Source organism: Lynx canadensis, chromosome D1, assembly GCF_007474595.2.
Source record: "Lynx canadensis isolate LIC74 chromosome D1, mLynCan4.pri.v2, whole genome shotgun sequence".
Lineage (NCBI taxonomy): Eukaryota > Metazoa > Chordata > Mammalia > Carnivora > Felidae > Lynx > Lynx canadensis.
This window is the reverse complement of record NC_044312.2, coordinates 53329023-53348673: the sequence shown is the minus strand read 5'-3', so window position 1 is coordinate 53348673 and position 19651 is coordinate 53329023.

Below are 19651 nucleotides of genomic sequence, written 5' to 3'. Positions count from 1 at the left end.
TTTGTATTGTTACCATTTTAAATCACATCAGTTGTTCTGTTTCTTTTCTCATTAATTAGTTCTCTTCATTTTGATATTAGATGTATTCCAGTGCTGTATTTTGCAGCGTCCAGTGCGGTAAGACGTATACACACGCGCACACACACACACAAAATTATTTTAAAATGTTGGAAGCTGCCTGATTTGATCAGAAGGTATCTTTAAGAGAGAATTCTTTTGGAGGGGAAAATGCTGTTATGAGCCTGTTAGGATATGAAAGGGTAGGCCTCCTGGATTCAGACAAAGAAGAATTATATTGTTCTACCCAAGAGAGCAATGAGTGAATCTGACAGCAGATGGCTGCAAGAGGGGTGCTGGGGGACCCCCCAAGGGAGGAGGGCAGGGAAAGAGGGTCAAGCACCAAGGTGGCAAGCAGGGAAAGGTCGGTCAAAGAGATTTGGGGAGACTAGGGGGGGGGACCTGGGCATCCTGTGTGGGGGGGCCTGGATGGTTTGCTTTTACTGTTAAGAGAACTGGTTACTCCAAAGTTGGAAGAGATCCCAGTGAGAAGACTAGGCTAACCCCTGAAGTTGTATCAGCTTCACAAGCTGGCAAAAGGATGAATATTTGAATTTTTTATACTCTATTTTTAAAAATTTATTTGTATTTTTCATTTTTAGAGACAGAGTGAGTGCGAGCGGGGAAGAGGGGCAGAGAAAGGGGTGGGGGGTGGAGAGAGAGAGAGAGAGAGAGAGAGAGAGAGAGAGAGAGACTCTTAAGCACGCTCCATGCTCCTGACTCAGGGCTCAGTCCCACCACCCTGGGATCATGACCTGAGCCAAAATCAAGAGTCGGATGCTCAACTGACTGAGCCACCCAGCACCTGACCCAGCACCCTGAGGTTTCTACACTCTAAAATAAGGCTTGATAATATTTCATCCATAGGGTGGCTATGGGGATTAAAAAAGGTGATGCTTGTTAGAGACCTAGCATGATACCTGCTCACGGCAGACCATCACTAAGCATTATACACACTCCCAGAGAGGGGCAGACACACGATGATACTTCCATACCGGAGGGAGAGAGTGGATGGGTGGGAGTACTGGTAGGGTGGCCTAAAATCCTTGTAGGCCCAGGGAATCTAAACTCAGTTCCTGCTCAGCCCTGAGCTCGTGACAAAACAGCCAATGGGTGGCAGGACCCCTGAGTCGTTGGTGAAAAGCAGGCAGTAGAATCTGGAACTGTGCAATAACCCCCAGCCAGCTCATCTGCGACCTGGGATTTACAAGGCCCCATCCACAGCCCAGCCCGTGGGGCGGCTGTCCTGAATTTCATTTCTGATCCTCGCATTTGGGCCCCATCTCAATTAAGATCAGTTAGAAGTCAATTTCACAGTGGTTGGTTTTATAAGATCCCTGAAAAATGATAAGCTAGAAGCAGGCAATCACTTCTTTGGGGAGCAGAGGCCTTCCTCAACAGGGCCTCAGATGCTTTGTTTATTTTGATTTGATTTTAATTTGGTAAATAATGTTTATTTAATTTTATTCTGTGATTTCAAAAACAATATATATACAGGAGGGAAAAACAGCTGTTGTAGCCTTCATCAGAACTCAAACTAATGGGGATTTTTCCCTTCATCGGCTGTGAGGCTTAAATAAATACATTTCCCAAAGCTGATAAGCAATCATTTCCAAATGTAAAAAAAACCCAGAAAGGTGGAAAGAAAAGGAATAAAATCATCCACCATCCCACTACCCAGAGACCAACCACTGTTAACAGTTTGTGTGTGTGTGTGTTTCCTCCCTGTGAGTTTTCTCTAATTGTTTTACATGGCTGAGATCACACTGTGTGTGTGTGTAATTTGATATCCTGCCTTTTGTACTTAATGGTATACCATATGCATTTCCCTATGTCATTAAAAGCTCTGCAAATGTCATTTTTAACGGCTACAAAATATTCCATTCTATGATTGAAACATAATCTACCTAACCGACTCCCTAAAGTGGAGCATTTAGTGCTTTCCAATTTTTTATTCTTATAAATAAAGTGCAGGGGACACCCATGTGTATAAATTTTGGTCTGCATTTCAGATTGTTTTCTTAGGATAGATTCCCAGAAGTAGAATTACTGGGTTAAAGGATATGGACTTCTTGAGGTTCTTGAATCGATTGCCAAACTGCTTTTCTAACCAGCGGTCCCAATATCCGCCCCTCTAGCAGTGTGTGAGGGCCCCTCTGTGCACCTAGGCAGTCCTGTCTGGTGCATTTTTTAAACCCTACACTCTGGGAAGGGAAATTGCCACTTGTCTGGGGTCTGGAAGGGCTTTGATTCCTCTGTCTCCCCTTGGGTGGCCCCAGAAAGGGTCAGTGCATTTCCACCCCCGCCTTGTCCCCTCCCCTTGTGTCTGGCTTCGTCGCCTTTCATCTAGGGCACAGAGCGGGGCTTGTGTCCTTGTTCCCATCAAGGGTGCATGACATAGCAGGAGGCAGGGGTCAGGGGACAGGTCTGTGAGTCTGAGGTCATTTGTAGCACTTCTCGGCAATTTATCAGATTCGAGGTATCCTGTTTTCTGCCCTTTCTTAAGTAGCCTTGTGTGTGTAAGAAGGCTTTGTGGCACACGTCCGATTGCTGTGCTTGAACACAGCCTCACACTGGATAGCGTGGGAGAAACCCTCTCCCCGATCTGTGCTATAGAGGTCACTGGACATGCCCCGATCAGAGGGCAGTGCTGAATTTAAAGAAAATATAAAACACTTCCAAGGAAAGATCATAAGAACCTTTCCACATGTGGAATTGGAGAGCTCCAACCAAATGCTGTGGGGATATGTGATCATGAGAAAAACAGAAACACAGGAGGAGGGAGGGCTGTAAGAACAGAGTCACCGTCACCCAGGGAGTGTGAGTGTCAGCAGGGAGGAGGTTGTACACTCACCAGGGAGAGGCAGGGAGAGGTTCCCAGCACCTGTGGGGGAGCCGGGGCTGTGGGATGCGTTCTCATAAACACTGGGACAACCGGTAGAACAACGGTCTCTATTTTCACCCATCAGGACATTGGGGCTTGGAGAAGTCACGTGTCCAGCCACCATCCCACAGCCAGTAAGAGAGAGGGAGATTTCCACTCAAGCCCAGCCATGTCCTACTGTAGCTATGCTTCTCAACCTTAAACATTCAGCTGAAGGTCCTGTTCAAATGCTGACTTGGATTCAGCAGGTCTGTGGAGGGGCCTGAGAATCTGCATTTCCAACAGACTCCAAGTGATGCAGGCAGTGCTGGTCCAGGGACCACCCTGGGGGAGCCCTATGCCTGTGGCTCTCAAACTTCAGCAAACTTCAGGATCAGATCACCTGGAGAGCCCCTTAACACACGAATTGCTGGGCCCAGCCTCCAGAGGTTATGACTCAGTAGGTCTGGGTTGGGGCCTGAGAATTTGCATTGTATCAAAGTCGGAGGTGCTGCTGTGGGGGGTGGTCCCTAGACCACCCTCTGAGAATCCTGCCCTACAGAGTAGCTTCATGGGAATGGGAGGGGAGCAGGTCTTCTGGAGAACACGGTGGGCCCTTATTCTTGGGAGAGTCTGGAGGTGGGATTGCAAAGAGATACCGCTCTTGTCATGAGACTCTTAGCTTTTGTGTCTGGCATTAGGAGGGACATGGCTTGTGTGTGCACGTACGTGTGCGTGTGCACACATGTGTGTGCACGCGCATGTGTGTTGGGAGAGGCATGCTGAGTCTCTAAAGTCCTGTGAATGTCCCTCCAGAACCAGGCAGTGACAGTAGAGGCATGAAAGTTTCTGGAGCAGCTTGAAGACTCACCCATAAAAAAAAAAAAAAGCCTGCCTTGCAGTACATCAGTTATATTATGTTGTCGAACAGAGTTTCCTGCTTGTTGGGTCTTGGAGTTTAATAAAAAAATATATTATGACTCATTCCAAACTTTACAAAAGTCCTCGGGGAATCTGAAATGAATCATGTTAAGCTCCTGTTATAAAACAAACAGTCTTCTCTTTCACAAGCCTGGAGCCACAGCAGACTAGCAGTAGGGATGAGGGAAACAGAGGACGGGGAAGAAGACTCAGGGCAGGGGGTGAAATCTTTGCCCAGGGCTTCTCTTAAATAACCGGAGACTTCCAGGCCAAAGGAAGGCAGAACCCCAAGAGGCTGTAGGGGGGAGAAAGGCTTCTTTAATGCTGGGTCAACTCTGTTAAGAGTCAAAGGTAGCTTGAGGAGACAAGGCTACGGACGTCAACGCCTCCAGAAAGCCTTCCTGGATTTCTTTAGGCAGAAGTGGTCTCAACCACGTGGCCCTTTATCTTTGCCTCTGAGCACAGAAAACAATACCCTTATATGCCGGCTGTTTGTAGCCATGGTGGCTTTCCTATGGTGCTAAATCTTTTGCGCTGGAAGAACTCAGGTATGCCTGTCTCCAGAGCGTCTATCCTGCATGCTAGGCTCCCGCCAGTGCAAGCAGGAGCTCGGCAACCATTTCATGTTGGACTGACTTTATGAAGCTCCTCAGTCTCCGTGTCTATCTTCACACACTGAAGGAGGAGACAGCATACATTGTAAGAGCCCAGGCTGCACTGATAATACCAAACTAGGTGGCAGGTTGGTGGGCAAGCATCCGTAGGGCCTTCACTGGCACTGGCTATGTTCCCTCATGCTGAGTCCTGACGGGGTGCCCTCCCTGGAAGCAGAGGGCATGTCCATGGACCCTGGCTCCCCCACTTACTAGCCAGGGGACTTTGGGAAAATCACTTCACTACTCTGTGCCTCAGTTTCTTCACCTGAAAGTCAGAGAGAATAATAGAACTAACATCATGGCACTGTTGAGAAGGTTAAATCAGATGACACATGAAAAACACATAGCATATGATCGAAAGGAAGGAAGGAAGGAAGGAAGGAAGGAAGGAAGATTTTAAGTTAGTAGGACACAAGACCCAAATCCAAGAGAGAGACAGAGAGACAGAGAGACAGCAGTGAAAGAGATGAAATCCCTATATAATTCCAGGCCAAATTTCCAGATAAATGCATCATGGAAAGGGTAGATGAGGGGGCTAGATATATAGACTACTTTTACAGAGTGCTCAATAAATGTTAGCTATTAAGACATAGCTAAGCACACAAATGTTATTCATCCCATCTTTATTACAACCTGTGAGATGATTTTTATTTCTCAGATTTTAGAACTGGGAAACTGGGGCCTCTCTCCATGGGACTGGCAGAGCTATCTCTCTACAGCCAAAGTTAATAAAAAGGCAAGGGAGCAAACTCAGTGGAAAATAATTCGACATCATGTAGGAAAGGTGAAGAGACTAGCCTTTTATGACCCAGCTTTCCACACCCAGCAGATAGGCACAGCCAAAGACACATACAAAGATGTCTATAGAGGTATTATCTACAACAGTCAAACACTGGAAACAAATCCCCCTCAACAGTAGGACCGGTCATTTCTGGATACTTGTGCAAAGGAGTATCACGCGCCAACAAAAATGAACACATTTGACTTAAACACAGTGTTTGAATGAATCTTGAAAACATGGGATTGAGCAAAGAAGACTGGGCACCAAAAGACACTTATTACGTGACTCCGTGGACACGACGTACAAAAACGGGAAAAGCCAAGCGACATTGCTTCGGTGCGCACACACAGATGTCAAGACAGCAAGGAAAAGAAAGGATGAGTTTTCATCAAAGGCAGAGTAGTGGTTTCCTCCAGGGTGGGGCGAGGGGAGAATGAGAGGGTTGTGGGTGGGGTGGGGCCCGGAAGGCTTCAGGAGCGTTGCCAGCGTTCCTCCTTGCTCGGGCGGTGACATGGGTGTCTGCTTCTTGATTACTCGCTGGCACCTATATGTGTGGTATACTTTTCAGTATGAATACTATGTTTCACAACAAAACATTCAAAAACTTCCAAACAAAACAAAAAGACAAGGATTACCTTCTAGGGGGGGGACCCCAGACCGTCATCCCCAGAATTTAAAGCTGAGTCATTTAAAGACCTAACAGAACAGGAATTCAGCATGCAAGAAGAACGTGCCAATGCCAAGCCTCCAGCAGTGACCTGGGGGCTCAGTCTTCCTTTCCGATGGCAGAGAAAGCATCAACACCAGAGTTACATCCTACTGAGGCCCCAACAGGTCCGTACCTTGAGTTCAATGTTTATGTTCCTTATTGCTAATCCTTACAACAGCACCCGATGTAACCATTAACAATTTATTATAGCTATGGAAATACGTGAACATTGCATCGTCTTTTGGCCAGGAAGTGTGAGAACCAGGATTTAAGCTGGGTCCGTTCAGGCCGATGCCTCCAATGCCTCTGGTGCCATTATACTATATGGCCTCCTTCTACACCAGGCTCACATTCTTGAGGAACTTCTTTCATTGATTTATATTTAAAAAAAAATATTTCTTTAGTTTTGGGAGAGTGCAAGGGGGGGAGGGCAGAGAGCAAGGGACAGAGGATCCTAAGCAGGCTCTGCGCTGACAGGCTGACAGCAGCAAGCCTGGTGCGGGGCTCCAACTCACAGGCTGAGAAACGACCTGAGCCAAAGTCAGCTGCTCAACCGACTGAGCCACCACCCAGGTGCTCCTTGAGGAACTTCTTTTACATCAAAGACTGAGCAAGGGAATTTTCTGGACTCCCTGAGCATGTGAATACTGACAGGTGTTAAGACTGTGTACCTGTCCCTTCCTCCCGTTTTATAGGTAAGGACACAGATAAAGGCAGTGAGCTGCAGTGTGGTCCGCACCTTCGGCTGGGTCCTCACAGGAGAGCACAGAAGCCCTGTTCCCCCGGGTGGCTCACACTCTGGCCCCTCTGAAAGGCGCAGGGCCGAGTCTTCCGTCTCGTTGAAGAGATAACATGGTTTTTCTGGAACTCGGTGGTGACCTTAGGGAGCTTCCCTGAGCATCTCTGAGGCTCAGGGTGGAGACACTATCACGCTAACTCTGAGACACCTGCGCAAATCTCCCAACAAGCTACCTGGCACCCAGCAGGCATCTGATAAATAAATCCTTGTTGACTGAGTTTTCACGCAACGGTCTAGATGATTTAGGGGTTAGAGCAGAGGTCCTGCAAACCTCTCCTTCCTCAGAATGCATTCGGTTCTGGGAATTAGCAAAGGTGAACCCCTCCCTTTGTGGCCAGGGACCACCATGTCAGAAAATTCCCACCAGGGCCAGAGAAAGGGGGTGTTGCTGGCACACAGAGTAAATCTGTGGCAAATCTTTCAGAAGTGTCCACCATGCCTTGGAGAGAGCCTATTTGGGGTGTCTCGATTGGATCTATAATTCTATCCCTAAAGTCATTTGGCACATCTTTCCAAGGTTGCAAAAATAAAACTCCTGCCCGATAGAGGCAGTAAAAGGATTTGCAAAGAAAAAAAAAAAACCTTCGAATACTATTTTTAAAAAACTACCTTTTCCCCCTTTCCTTCTCTATCTTCACTAGAGACCTTTGAGTTATGAAGTGCACTTAGCACCATTAATTGCCATGGAAACTACAGCATCTTCCGCAGAATATGGTCAACTTTTTCTGCAGAGAGTTTTTTTTTTTTTTTCTCTTTCAGCAGAGACTTTGAATAATGGGCTGTTTTTGTTCCTTTTGTGGGAAGACAAGTTTCTCCTCCCCCATCCCATTCTTTCTGATGTGTTACTTCCCGTGGCCACAGCTCCATGATAGCAGAAGCTGGTTACCAGGTTTCTGAAAGGCCAGGAAAGAGGAAGGATGCCCTCTGAATTTTAACTTTCTGCTGATGCAGCCCGTGGGATCCAGGTGTTCTCACCTGTTCTTCATCAATGATTTGCTCTTTACCCATTTTATTCAGCACCATTGACAACAACCCTAGTGGCAAAACTGTTTGATTGTGTGCTTACCATAAAAGCAATGAGTTTGAGCCAATACTGTTATCTGGTACTTTTAGCTACACACTATGTATTCTTGGTGCACTAGATTTTCCTTAAAGGAACCATGTAAATATTAATACTGTCCCCCATTTTACAGATGAGGAGACTGAGGCACAAAGAGATTAATCCACCCGCCCCCAGGCACAGAGCTAACAAACATGCTAAGAAAGATTTGGACACGGGCCCTCTAATTCCAAACCTAGTCCATGCATTTTCTACCACGCTTCTAGTCTACCTTTAAAAGAAATGACAGTGTAACCCTCAGCCAGTAACTAAATCATTAATGAATTGATGGGATCATTAAATATTTATTAAGCCTTGACTACTTGCCAGGCACAATGCTGGGTCCCGTTTCAAATTTATCTACCCAGCAAACTCAGCCATCTGAAACTCTTCCGAGAAACAGGAATTATGCAAAAAAGCTTCTGAACCACCCAAACATATCACAACATTCACACGCTTTATTTATTTGAGAAATACTCCCCCAGCTTCTTCACTTTCTCTATACACAATGTGAATAAGCTGGTCATCTAAAATCAGAGATCTGGGTTTGTACTTCACATCTGTCACTCCCCAGCTATGTGGCCTTGGGTGATTTATCTCCTCCAAGCTGGTTTACCGTATTTAAAGGAGGAGTAATCTCAGAAGTCGGTTTCAAAGACCGAATTAGAAAACGTAGGTAAGGTGACTGTTCCAGTAACTGACATCTAGTAGGAGCTGAATATCCGTTGGTTCTTAGCCGTAGTTACAGCATTATGCATTCATTACAGACACGTTTACTATGCACCACTGGTTCCCAACACACCGTCCACCCCTGCTCTGTACTTAATTTCTCCTAAGAAAATGCCTGGGCAGCTGCAAGACTGAGACAACCCGAGGACAGGGCTAAGCAGGGTGCCAGGCACAGGGCAGGCACACAGAAGTACCTGTGTTTGTGTTGCGGTTACCCAGGATACAAGGTACAAGGTGGGAGACGGCAGAGCTGGAATAGGACTACACATCCCGTGACTTCCAACCCTGCACAGAGGGGTAATTCGATTGCAGGCATTTGTCCCAGCTGAGGAATGGAGCCCCCCGCGTCCCTGAGGGTCCACGCTGCTGCCCTACACTCCCTTTTGCATCTTTCAAAAGTTCGGCTGGAACTTTGGTTCTTCTAATTGAGGCTGTCTGGTTTCCGGGCATTAAAGAAAGGAACGGTCCTAGGAAATATTGCCTCCTATCAATCCAACATTAGACACAATTCAATTTCTTAATGACATTTGTGATCATTATGCCATGTTTCTAATTGAAAATGAATAATTGAAATTCTAATTATTACTGGAGTCGATAGAAGGCGACTCTAGACAGCAACCTGTTAGGCAAAGGCTTTAATTCTTGGTCATTTTTTAAATCCAACAAGTGTCTGGTTATTCAATTATTTAACAAACACGCGTTTTGGGGGCTATGCCCTGGTGAGAAGTTTAACATAGAAAGGACCCTGTAGTGGCTTTGTGTTTTGTTTTTTGTTTTCGAGGAGCTGTGTTAGGCTTCTGGTTTCAGGATCTGGCAATGTGGTAGAACGAATTTACAGGATCATCCTTCTTACCAACACCATATAGAAATGTAGAACAAAATCAAATGAAATAATTAAATAAGAAACATTAAACTAGAGCACTGGATAAAAGAGCTGAAGCTGTGGTGAGTGGCCCAGCTTAGGGCTGGGGTTCTAACATCCACTGTGGGGTGTGGGGGGAGAAGATGTAGACCCAGCTGCATGGAAAGGCAGGGGATGGAATAGAGCCGCTAAAACCCCTGCGTAGGGTCAGGACCTCAAAAGGGTCTCTTCCCTCCACAAATGAGATCTCTGCCCATGGAACTAGAGAGGTTGAGAAGCTTATTTTTGCTCAGGACTATGCACAGAAAAAAAAAATACCCCATGATATGGAAAAACTCAATCCTGTACCATATGCAAGTACAAAACCCAAATTTATATCACCTCTGGGCTGCAGGAATTCTAAACCAAGAAATTAAAGTAAAATCTGGCCCAGGGCCAGTGAAACCTCTCTGGTGTTCGGTCAGATCAGGCACAAAAAATAGCTCTACAGATTTTGTAAAGGCACTCCCATGGCCCTGAATGCAGGGAAATCCCACTCAAATAAAACAATAACCACCACTAAAACCACATCACCCGAAGATGAGCTTACACACACACACACACACACACACACACACACACACACACAAATTTACATATCACCCAAGAAAACACTTCCCCAGCAGAGGCACAATAAGGAAGCTTAACACTCTTGAAATACTAAAATTATCTGATAGATTATAAACGTACTTAAACGACAAAAAAACGAAAAGTGAAGGAATAAAAATCATATTGAAAGGACAAGCCACTACGGGGCGCCTGGGTGGCGCAGTCGGTTAAGCGTCCGACTTCAGCCAGGTCACGATCTCGCGGTCCGGGAGTTCGAGCCCCGCGTCGGGCTCTGGGCTGATGGCTCAGAGCCTGGAGCCTGTTTCCGATTCTGTGTCTCCCTCTCTCTCTGCCCCTCCCCCGTTCATGCTCTGTCTCTCTCTGTCCCCAAAATAAATAAACGTTGAAAAAAAAAATTAAAAAAAAAAAAAAAAAAAAAAGAAAGGACAAGCCACTATGAAAAAATTAAAGGCAGGTTTGAAAAAGAACTAAATAAAACCCGAGACATTGAAAAACAAACAAACACACAGTCATTAAAACTAAAATCCAGAGGCTAGGGGCACCTGGGTAGCTCAGTTGGTTAAGCATCCGACTTCAGCTCAGGTCATGATCCTATGCTTCGTGGGTTCGACCCCGCGTCGGGCTCTGTGCTGAAAGCTCAGAGCCTGCTTCAGATTCTGTGTCTCCCTCTCGCTCTGCCCCTCCCCCACTTGCACTCTATCTCCCCAAAATAAATAAACATTAAAAAATTTTTTAAATAAATAAAATAAAATAAAATCCAGAGGCTAAATGATATAGGAGATTAAGTGCAGCTGAAGACAGGTCTAGGGAACTCAAAGATGAGTTTGAGGAAATTTCCCATAATGTAGCCCAGGGAGATAACTGGAAAATATGACCGATGTATTAAAATAAAGGTGGATCGAATCGCAAGAGCCAACATAGATCTCAGGGGAATTTCAACAGGAGAGAATAGGGAGGAAATATTTGAAGAACTAATAGTTGAGAATAGTCCAAAGTTGAGAATCACATGAAACTATGGAAGAGTCAAGGCAAAGAAAAAAAATAGTAAGGGCTCTGAGTGTTAGCTTCCTGTAGTTTGCTCAAGAAGACCATCCTTGGGAAGCCGAAGAACGAAGAGATTAAAACGCAGCATGAGACTTGGCAAAATCATCCACGGGGAGAGCGGCGCTCGGTTGAGCAGTCTACGCCATAGTGTGTCAGCCAGAGAACTTAGGCAAGCACTGTACGAGCAAGTGTACAGAGTGGAAGACTGCATCAGTGTTCCTGATTCTTCACCCCACTTCATGCCCTGAACTTTGCAGTACTTCCCCACGAAGGCAGAGAGTTGAGACTATGCCCCAGGTATCCCACAGATCCAAGGGGGACGAGGGCTCAGGACACAGACCAGGATCCAAGCTGCAGAGCGGAACCACACCCAGTGGAGTGCAGTTTGCATCAGCTGACAGATACATGGGCCGCAACAAATTACTGTTTTAAGCTGCTATATTTTTGAGTGTCTCGTTAATGGTGCGTGATGTGGCGACAGTTGCCTAAAACATGTATTATCTCAGTAGACTTCCCAACTCGGAAGTGGGCACTGTTGCTCATTTTATCCTTCAGGAAACTCAGAAGCTCCAAGAAGCAAGAAGTGATGTAGCTTGCCAATGCCACACAAGAGTAGGTTCAAGAGCTGAGGCTGATTCTGGACGTAAAGCGTAAACTTTGAACTTCTATGCAGACCGCTCTCTGTGCGTTTGTTGGGTGAATGGGTGGATGAATGAACAGATGAATAACGACCCATCTACTGGGGCCAAACACATCAACTGCACTCACTCAGACTCACACTCAGGGTCTGGACACCTTCAGGCCAGGACAAACGCATCAGGGTACCCAAGGAGGCTCATTTTCCTTTTATGGGCTGTCTGAAGCACAAAGAGCTTGCCCAGAAAATGAATCCTCTTTGTGCCAGGAGAAAAAAAAAAAACACTAAAGTAGAAAATAATCACAGCCTGTCAGACGCCTTGGCATGCTGACGATCTTCATGGTCCAGCAGATGGTGTCAAGGATGTGACCCTCGGAGGCTCACAATAGGCAGCTGGCAAAGGCCTCATCTCAATGGACGGCACGGAGTCCCACAGCTGATCCGTGTCTTAGCGTATGGTATCTAGGAGCCGCCAGAGCACCAGCTGACTAGTAGAGCTCCCCCTCTGAACCACTGGGATGCTAAATAATGAATTGTCTTGTTCTACTTGGGGTGGGAACAGGCAGACCCTTCTGAGAGGTTACAGAGGGCTCCCTGCTCAAGTAACAGAATAAAGATGTTCAGACCCTCATCCCCCGCTGCGATTTGCCGTCTCAAAACAAACGGAAATAAAATCAATGACAAAATGAAAAGATTTGAGATGTGGATCCCACCTTGGATTTCCTAAAATACTTTAAAATTTATTCCTGGTCCAGTAGGGGGAAAAAAATCGACAAAGGATATGAAGAGTCTGCTCAGAGAAGAGCAAACATAAACAGATAATAAACACGTGAAAGCTGTTTGGCTGTGCTGATAATTAAAGAAAGGCAGATGAAAACAACAATGGGAGAGCACCGTCTCCCCACCAGGCTGACAACAATGGAAGAACCCGCTAATTTCCAGTATGTGCCCCTCTTCAGCTTCTGCTGGCAGGAACAACATCTGGCAGGAGGACAATTTGGCAACAGGCACCGACACTGAACTATATATACTTTCGGGTGTCAGTTCTTTTATTAAGAACCGACCCTCCAGCTATCACCTAAATATGCCTGGATAGGTGCAGACGTAATTCCCTAAAGAGTTCAAAACACAAGCAGTATCCAGTTCAGAAACCGAGAAATACTTGAGTGTCTGCGGACAGAGGAGGAGGTTGGCAATGTCTGATGTGTTCAGACTGTAAGGATGTGCGGCAGCTCACGAGAGCCAGTGAGTTCCTAAGAACGGAGAATGAAGCATCTCAATGTGCCAAGGTGGAGAAAATGACCTCTCTGGTGTAAATAAAACATGGGTCTACGCTTGTTTTTTTTTTTTTCTGGAAGAATACCAACAAACGCTTTTAGAGTGGTCACCTTTGGAGAGAGGCAACTAGGAGCCTAAGGTGAGTTATGTGTTCTGTTTTATCTTCCTGTACTCTGTGCTTTCTGACCATGCACATCTATTTTGTTTTCTTTACGTTAATAGGAGTTATCTGGGCAGTGAGATGTAAAGGCCATTGTTGTTTTCCTTTCCCTTGGACACATTAAAGATCTAACAAATGTTATAACTTGGTATCATACTGCACGTTGATTCTAATGCATGCAAGCGTGCCAGGCAAGCGAGGTCGGGGTGGAGGAGCAGAGGCTGGGAGACCCTGTGCACTGGGACGGACACGGCAGGGGAGATGTTTTGAATCCCCACGTGGGCTCCTTGGGAAAGCCCAAGAGGTTCTGCCCTGGGGACAACCAGAAAAAGAAGGAATCGGGGCTTGGAAGGTGGAAAGAAGGCAGCCTTGAAAACGTCAAGGGGACAAAGGAAAGTCTCGTACTCCTAGAAGGGCCTAGTGTGCCTTCTTAGGAGATAGGGAAAAGCAGGGGTGCCAGTGCTGGGGGAGGATCCCCCTGGGTTGACAGCGTTCTGTTTTGTTCAGGAGCATGGGCAGGAGACCCATGGGTCGCAGCTCATGGTACGAATCCTCCTGCAGGTTGAGGAGGCAAAACAAAGGCGCTTGCTATTTTCCATCTCAAGTGTCCAAGTTTTTTTTTTTTTATGTTTATTTGAGAGAGAGAGACACACACACACACACACACAGAGTGCAAGGGGGGGAGGGGCAGAGGGAGAGGGAGACACAGGGTCCAGGCTCTGAGCCCGACAGCACAGAGCCCAGTGTGGGGCCTGAACTCAAAGACCATGAGACCATGACCTGACCCCGGGTCAGACGCGTAACCGACTGAGCCATCCAGGTGCCCCCCAAGTTTATTTTCCCAGTGGACTCTCCGCTGAGAGGCACAGGCAACCCCTTTCTCCTTTACCCCTCTGGGCCCAGCACACAGTAGGACCTGTCTGTGGAACGAATGGGATGCTGACACCATCTGCTCAGTCTGGCCTCCCATTTTCCTGACACCTGGTTTGCACCTCTCACCCATCCCTGCACGCCTGAAGCCAGGTATCTGTTGGCAGAGCCTGAGTCCGCGGGCAGAAGTGATTTATGCACGCAAAGAAGTTCAAAGAACTCCTCCTGGGAAGGCTGACCTATTTCACCAGTTTGGTGATGTCTGAGCAATAAAGATTCATTTGACTCTATTAGATCAAATGTAAAAATAAAACTAAAATTAATTAAAAACTACAGCATCCAGCTCCTTACAAAAACACCTTTGATGTGCATTCAGCACACGGAACAGCTGCAGTTAGAGAAGGCAATGAGGTTTCAATTATCCCAGCTACTGGCGGAAAGAGATAACGTGGATAAAAGAAATCCACAGATAATCAAAATTTTAAAACCCTTTATTCTTTCTCTCCATTTCAACTTCATTCTTAACACACTCTTGTGAGGACCTGTAAGGAGTGTTCAGGTTTGTTGAGTCTTCTCTCTTCTGTCCCTTTTTCTAAGAGGTAGAGAGATGTTAATAAGGCTTCCCGTACGGAGAAGCCACTGTTTGGTCAGGACAGGGCTGGGCTGGATTCTCTCCATTTGCCCCTCTAGCTCCTTTCTCTGCCCTTTCCTATGCTGCTCTGGGCTCCAGGAGGCTGATCTTTTGGGGTATTATTTGATTTTCCTTTCCTTCTGATACCTGGTTGGGTTTAGCCAATGGGAGGCACCAGCCTCAGGGTGGAATGAAAATAAGCCTGGGGTAATTATCCCCCCCCCCCCAACTCCTCCCTGCTATGCTGCGATTGGCAGTGGCTTCTTTCTTCTTTCTAAGGTGCTGTCCAGCACCCTTTTCTGCAGGTAAAACTCTCTCAGTATCTACTCCCACTCCTTCCCTGCTGATTCTAGTGTTGCACCATCCCTTACCAGTTTCCAGTTTCCTTGAAACGCTGACCTTCATTAAACTTTCCTCAATCACCTCATTTGAGAGTGAGACCAGTTCCCTGCAGTGACCACCTATCATCTCGTTTCGTACGCTCGTTTCCCAGAGGAGTGGAGAACCCCAAAGAGGATAGCAGATTTGTCTATGGTCACACCTCCAGGAACTGGCAGAGCTAGGCTCCCCAGCTGGGACTGTCCAACCCTGAAAGCTTAGAGATCTGACAACTTGATCACGTCACTGAGAAACTAGAGCAGTCAGTGAGAATTTGCAAAATGATGCCAACTACAACAGAACCACTTTAAGATTTCATCTCAGAGTTGAAAGGATCAGAAAGCTGGGTCTTTAAGAGTGTCTGTGACAGCTGTGTCTGGATCTGGTAGGAATCCTGCCTTTTCTCAATTACCTTGCCTTCTGGATTCCAACTCCTAAAGTCTTGCTCCGAGCCTCACTCTGGCTACCTCCGGATTTCATGACTTCTACTGGGTCATCGGGCTTTGTGGGGGTGGGGCGTTTGGCAGTGAGATGGAAGCTCAGGTAGGTCACTAGTCAACCCTCTCTGCCTTCGTTCATCCATCCATCCGGTCACACCACAATCACTAGGGGACAGTTCTGTTCCAGGCCCTGTGGGGTTGCCAGGATAAGCAGGGCATGGCAGGGCACCCAGTCAGGCAATTGTCACATAGGTGAAGAGATCTGCACAGGGGAGAGTATACACAAGGAACACCAGAGGGTGCCTCCCCTAGCTGGGATCAGTGGCAAAGTCTTCCTGGAGAAAGCAGGCCCTGCATTGCATTTTAAAAGATGAGGAGGGGTTGGTTTGATGGAGGGATGGGAGGCAGGGGAGTGAGGTAGAGCAAAAGATGATGTGATGCAACACCAGAAGTTCAGCATTTCTGAGCACGGGATGCACCCCGTTGGTAGGAGATGGGCTGAGAAGGCACATAAGGACTCGTCACGGTGGACCTTGCTCATTGCACCAAGGAACTAGGCCTAAGTAATGAGACTAGCACCCAGGGTCCAGGCCAGCCTAGAAGCCTCAAAAGCTGGATGCTGTCTCCCAAAGAAAACATGTTATACCTTCTTAAGTAACTTTTTAAAAAAATTGTCACCATTCAGGAGTGAGTACAATAGTTTAACGAATCCCAGTAGACCGATCGCTCTGGTTGCCATTCCTTAATTTCCTCCAGTTTCAGGTCAGGATTGGATGTAGGGCCTGAAGTACACCAAGCTTGCAGGTGCAAAGGTCCTCAGCTAGGAGAGAACAGCGGGAGGGGTCACAGGCCAGCTGGCCGAACGAACACCGGCCAGAGGTGCTCCTGGAAGTCTGATAGCAGCCACGGCAGGCAAATGCTGATCTGCTTGGTTCCGTTCACCTGCACCTTGGAAGGATGGGGGCGAGGGGTACTCAACTAGCGCAATAAAAATAATAAACAAGAAAGAGTGGACATGTGTCTTTGGCACATGGACTGCCAGACATCTGCCAACCAGGCCAAACCTCCCCAAGTAGAGGCTTCTGGAATAAAAGAGAATACACAGGCTACCGGAGCAGATCACACAGAACCTCCACCTGACCATTATCAAGGCCACTGCACATGCTGTTCAGGAGGGAAAACTTCAAACTGAACCCGAGACCAGAGAGTATCCCAACTCTGCAAATGCTATTGTTAAAAATCATCACAGATAATGTGGTTTTAATTAGAAGGGTTGAGACACTGGCAAACGTTCAGAAGGCTTGTCATCTGAGAATCTGCTGGCATCGTGGATGCAGACAGTCTGCAGAATGTGGGCCTGGTCGGGTGGAAAAGTTCAAGCCTTCTTGCAAACACCTGTGACTGAAGGGGTCGCTCGATTCGTGGTACAGACTGAGCAGATGGAAAAGCTAGTGTTATCCTCCTTACATTAATGAGGAGGAGGAGGAAGGAGGTTTGGTGGCTTGTCATGTGCCAAAGTAGAAAGGGTTTGATAGTCAGGAAAAAAAGGCCTCTCTATCCGGTACCAATGGTGAGATCTTGGGCAAGATGCAGTATCTTTCTAAGCCTTGGTTTCCTCATGCGCCAAATGAAGACAACCATACCCACACCCCCTAAGGGTTATGGGAAAGATTCATGAATTCATGCACCTTGACACCAGAAGCGACCTGGTATGAGCTGGATGCTCAGAAGGCCTTTGCTTCCTCTTCTTTTCCTGCTTCCCCAAGCTGGTAGGCAGCGGGGCCTGTATCTGAACCCAAGTCTTTGTGAAGCCAAAGGCTAATGCCCTTCAACAATGTCACACAACCTCTCACCCTTCGCGGCAAGGGACTAGGACAGGGCTTTATTTCACAAGGGTCAAGTCTACAGTAATCAAAAGTGGCCTTGATTTATAAAACACCAGTTTGCGACAGTGAGAAGTTTCCTGCCTGTATCTCTGACTCCTATCACTAGGGAATCTTTCCTGGCAGTGACTCCATTACGTACCAATAGATGGCCAGGCCTCTCAGCACATCACGTAACCCTTGTCTGCTATCTGAGCCAGGGGCTTAGGCAGATGTAGTCATTTTAACCAGGGAGGCTCAGGAAAAACTGCTTGTTATTTTTAAGCAGGTGCCCCCCACGGGGCTTCCTAGAGCGGTGGGCATGTCAGTTATTCATGTGGGCTGCCCCCATCTCTAGGCAGGCAGATGCTCTTCATACTCATCTGACACAAAACAAGCCCAAATGGGCAGCGTGAAGCTGAGTTTCAGTACTGACTCCACCACGTCCTCGCTGTGTGGCCACGACTGGTTCTGCCACTTCTCTGGTCCATTCCAAAATGACAATGACTGAACATGGTTGGTCCACAAATACAGACTATCTACGGTGTGTTGTGCCTTGTGTTCAGTACTAGAAATATGAGAAAGATTTATACTCGGGCTTGGAGGAGCTCACAGTTCTGAAAAAAGTTGGAGGGTGTTGCTGGGACAGAAGTAGACATGCAACGCTGAGAATACTGCTTGGCTCGAAGGAGGGAATAGTCAATTATGTGCCTACTCAGACTACATCACATGGCTTGGCTGAGGGTCAAATAATGCAGAGGATGTAAACTGAAAATACTGTTTCAAAGTAAGCTAGTATTCATTTGTCTTCCATCCATCCACTTATTCATATACTCTTCACCCATCTATTCACCCATTTAAACAACAAACATTTAGTGTCTGCTATGCACCAAGCACTAGACATTGGTCATACATCAGTGAATGGAATGGATGAAAACCTCTGCCTTCCTGGAACTTACATTCTAGTGAAATCCACCACCCATCCATCCCATCTACCCAACCATCCCATCCATCTATCCATCCATTCCAACCATCCCACCCACCCATCCATCCATCCATCCCAACCATCCCAACCATCTACCCCATCCATCCTCCCATCCATCCTGAACATCCATCCCATCCATCCATCCATCCCAACCATCCAACCCATCCATCCATCCATCCCATCCATCTATCTACCATCCATGTATCCTTATACCCATTAATTCAATCAGCAAGAATCCATCAAACACCTACTATGCATTTGCCACTGCAATGGGTGCTAGGAAGGAATTAAGACAGAAAGCAAACAAGAACTGCCCTTGATTGTCATGCACTGTGGTTACCCAGGCAAGATCCCTGGCTCTGTGCCATCTTCTTGGGGCCTACATGCAGACAATGACCAGTGCTGCCCTAAGCCACACCACTTCTCTCCTCAGAAAGCTCTTTCATCAAGAAGACAACTGGGTTATGAAAATGATGTTTTTCGAGCTCAGAATTTCTTTTTCTTGGAAGAAAAAAGAAAGAAAAGAGAGAGAATGAAACCACTTTCACACAACAGCCAAGTTGGTTTGTAATCACCCTGGGCTCCAGGGTGGCTATTTTCTTTTTTTTTTAAGTTTATTTATTTATTTTGAGAGAGAGAGAGAAAGAGAGAGAGAGGAGAGAGAGAGAGAGAGAGAGAGAGAGAGAGAGAGAGAGAGAGCGCACGAGCAGGAGAGAGGCAGAGAGAGAGAGGGAGAGAGACGATCCCAAGCAGGATCTGTGCTGTCAGCGCAGAGCCCAACAAATCAAACGGTGAGATCATAACCTGAGCCAAAATCAAGAGTTGGACGCTTAACCAACTGAGCCACCCAGGCACCACCAGAGTGGCTATTCTTGAACAACAATTTGCCATGAGGCACAGGGGCTGCTGTTTCTGCTTGCCCTGACCTGACAGGTATGGAGAAGGGGGCCGTCTCCTGGTAAATTTCTGATAGGAGTCCTGTAGACTGGACTTTGTGTATGGGGAATTTCCTGGTCAATACCTTCCCCTCTGCTGAACCCCATGCCCAAAACCCCAGCCTGCATCACAGCGTAAGCAATGCCTGGCAGGGGACCTCCGCGAGGGAGTTTGGCTTCCTTGGGCTTTGGTGAGGGGGCCTAGCAGAGCTGCCTTCATGTTTCTGCACCAAGCCCTGAGCCAGAACCTGTGGGATGGGTATTTCTTAGACACCAGCTGTGCTCCTGGCCTTGTGCTAAGGCCTGTTCCCATGCATAATGCTCACCACCATCCCAGGAAGCGCTG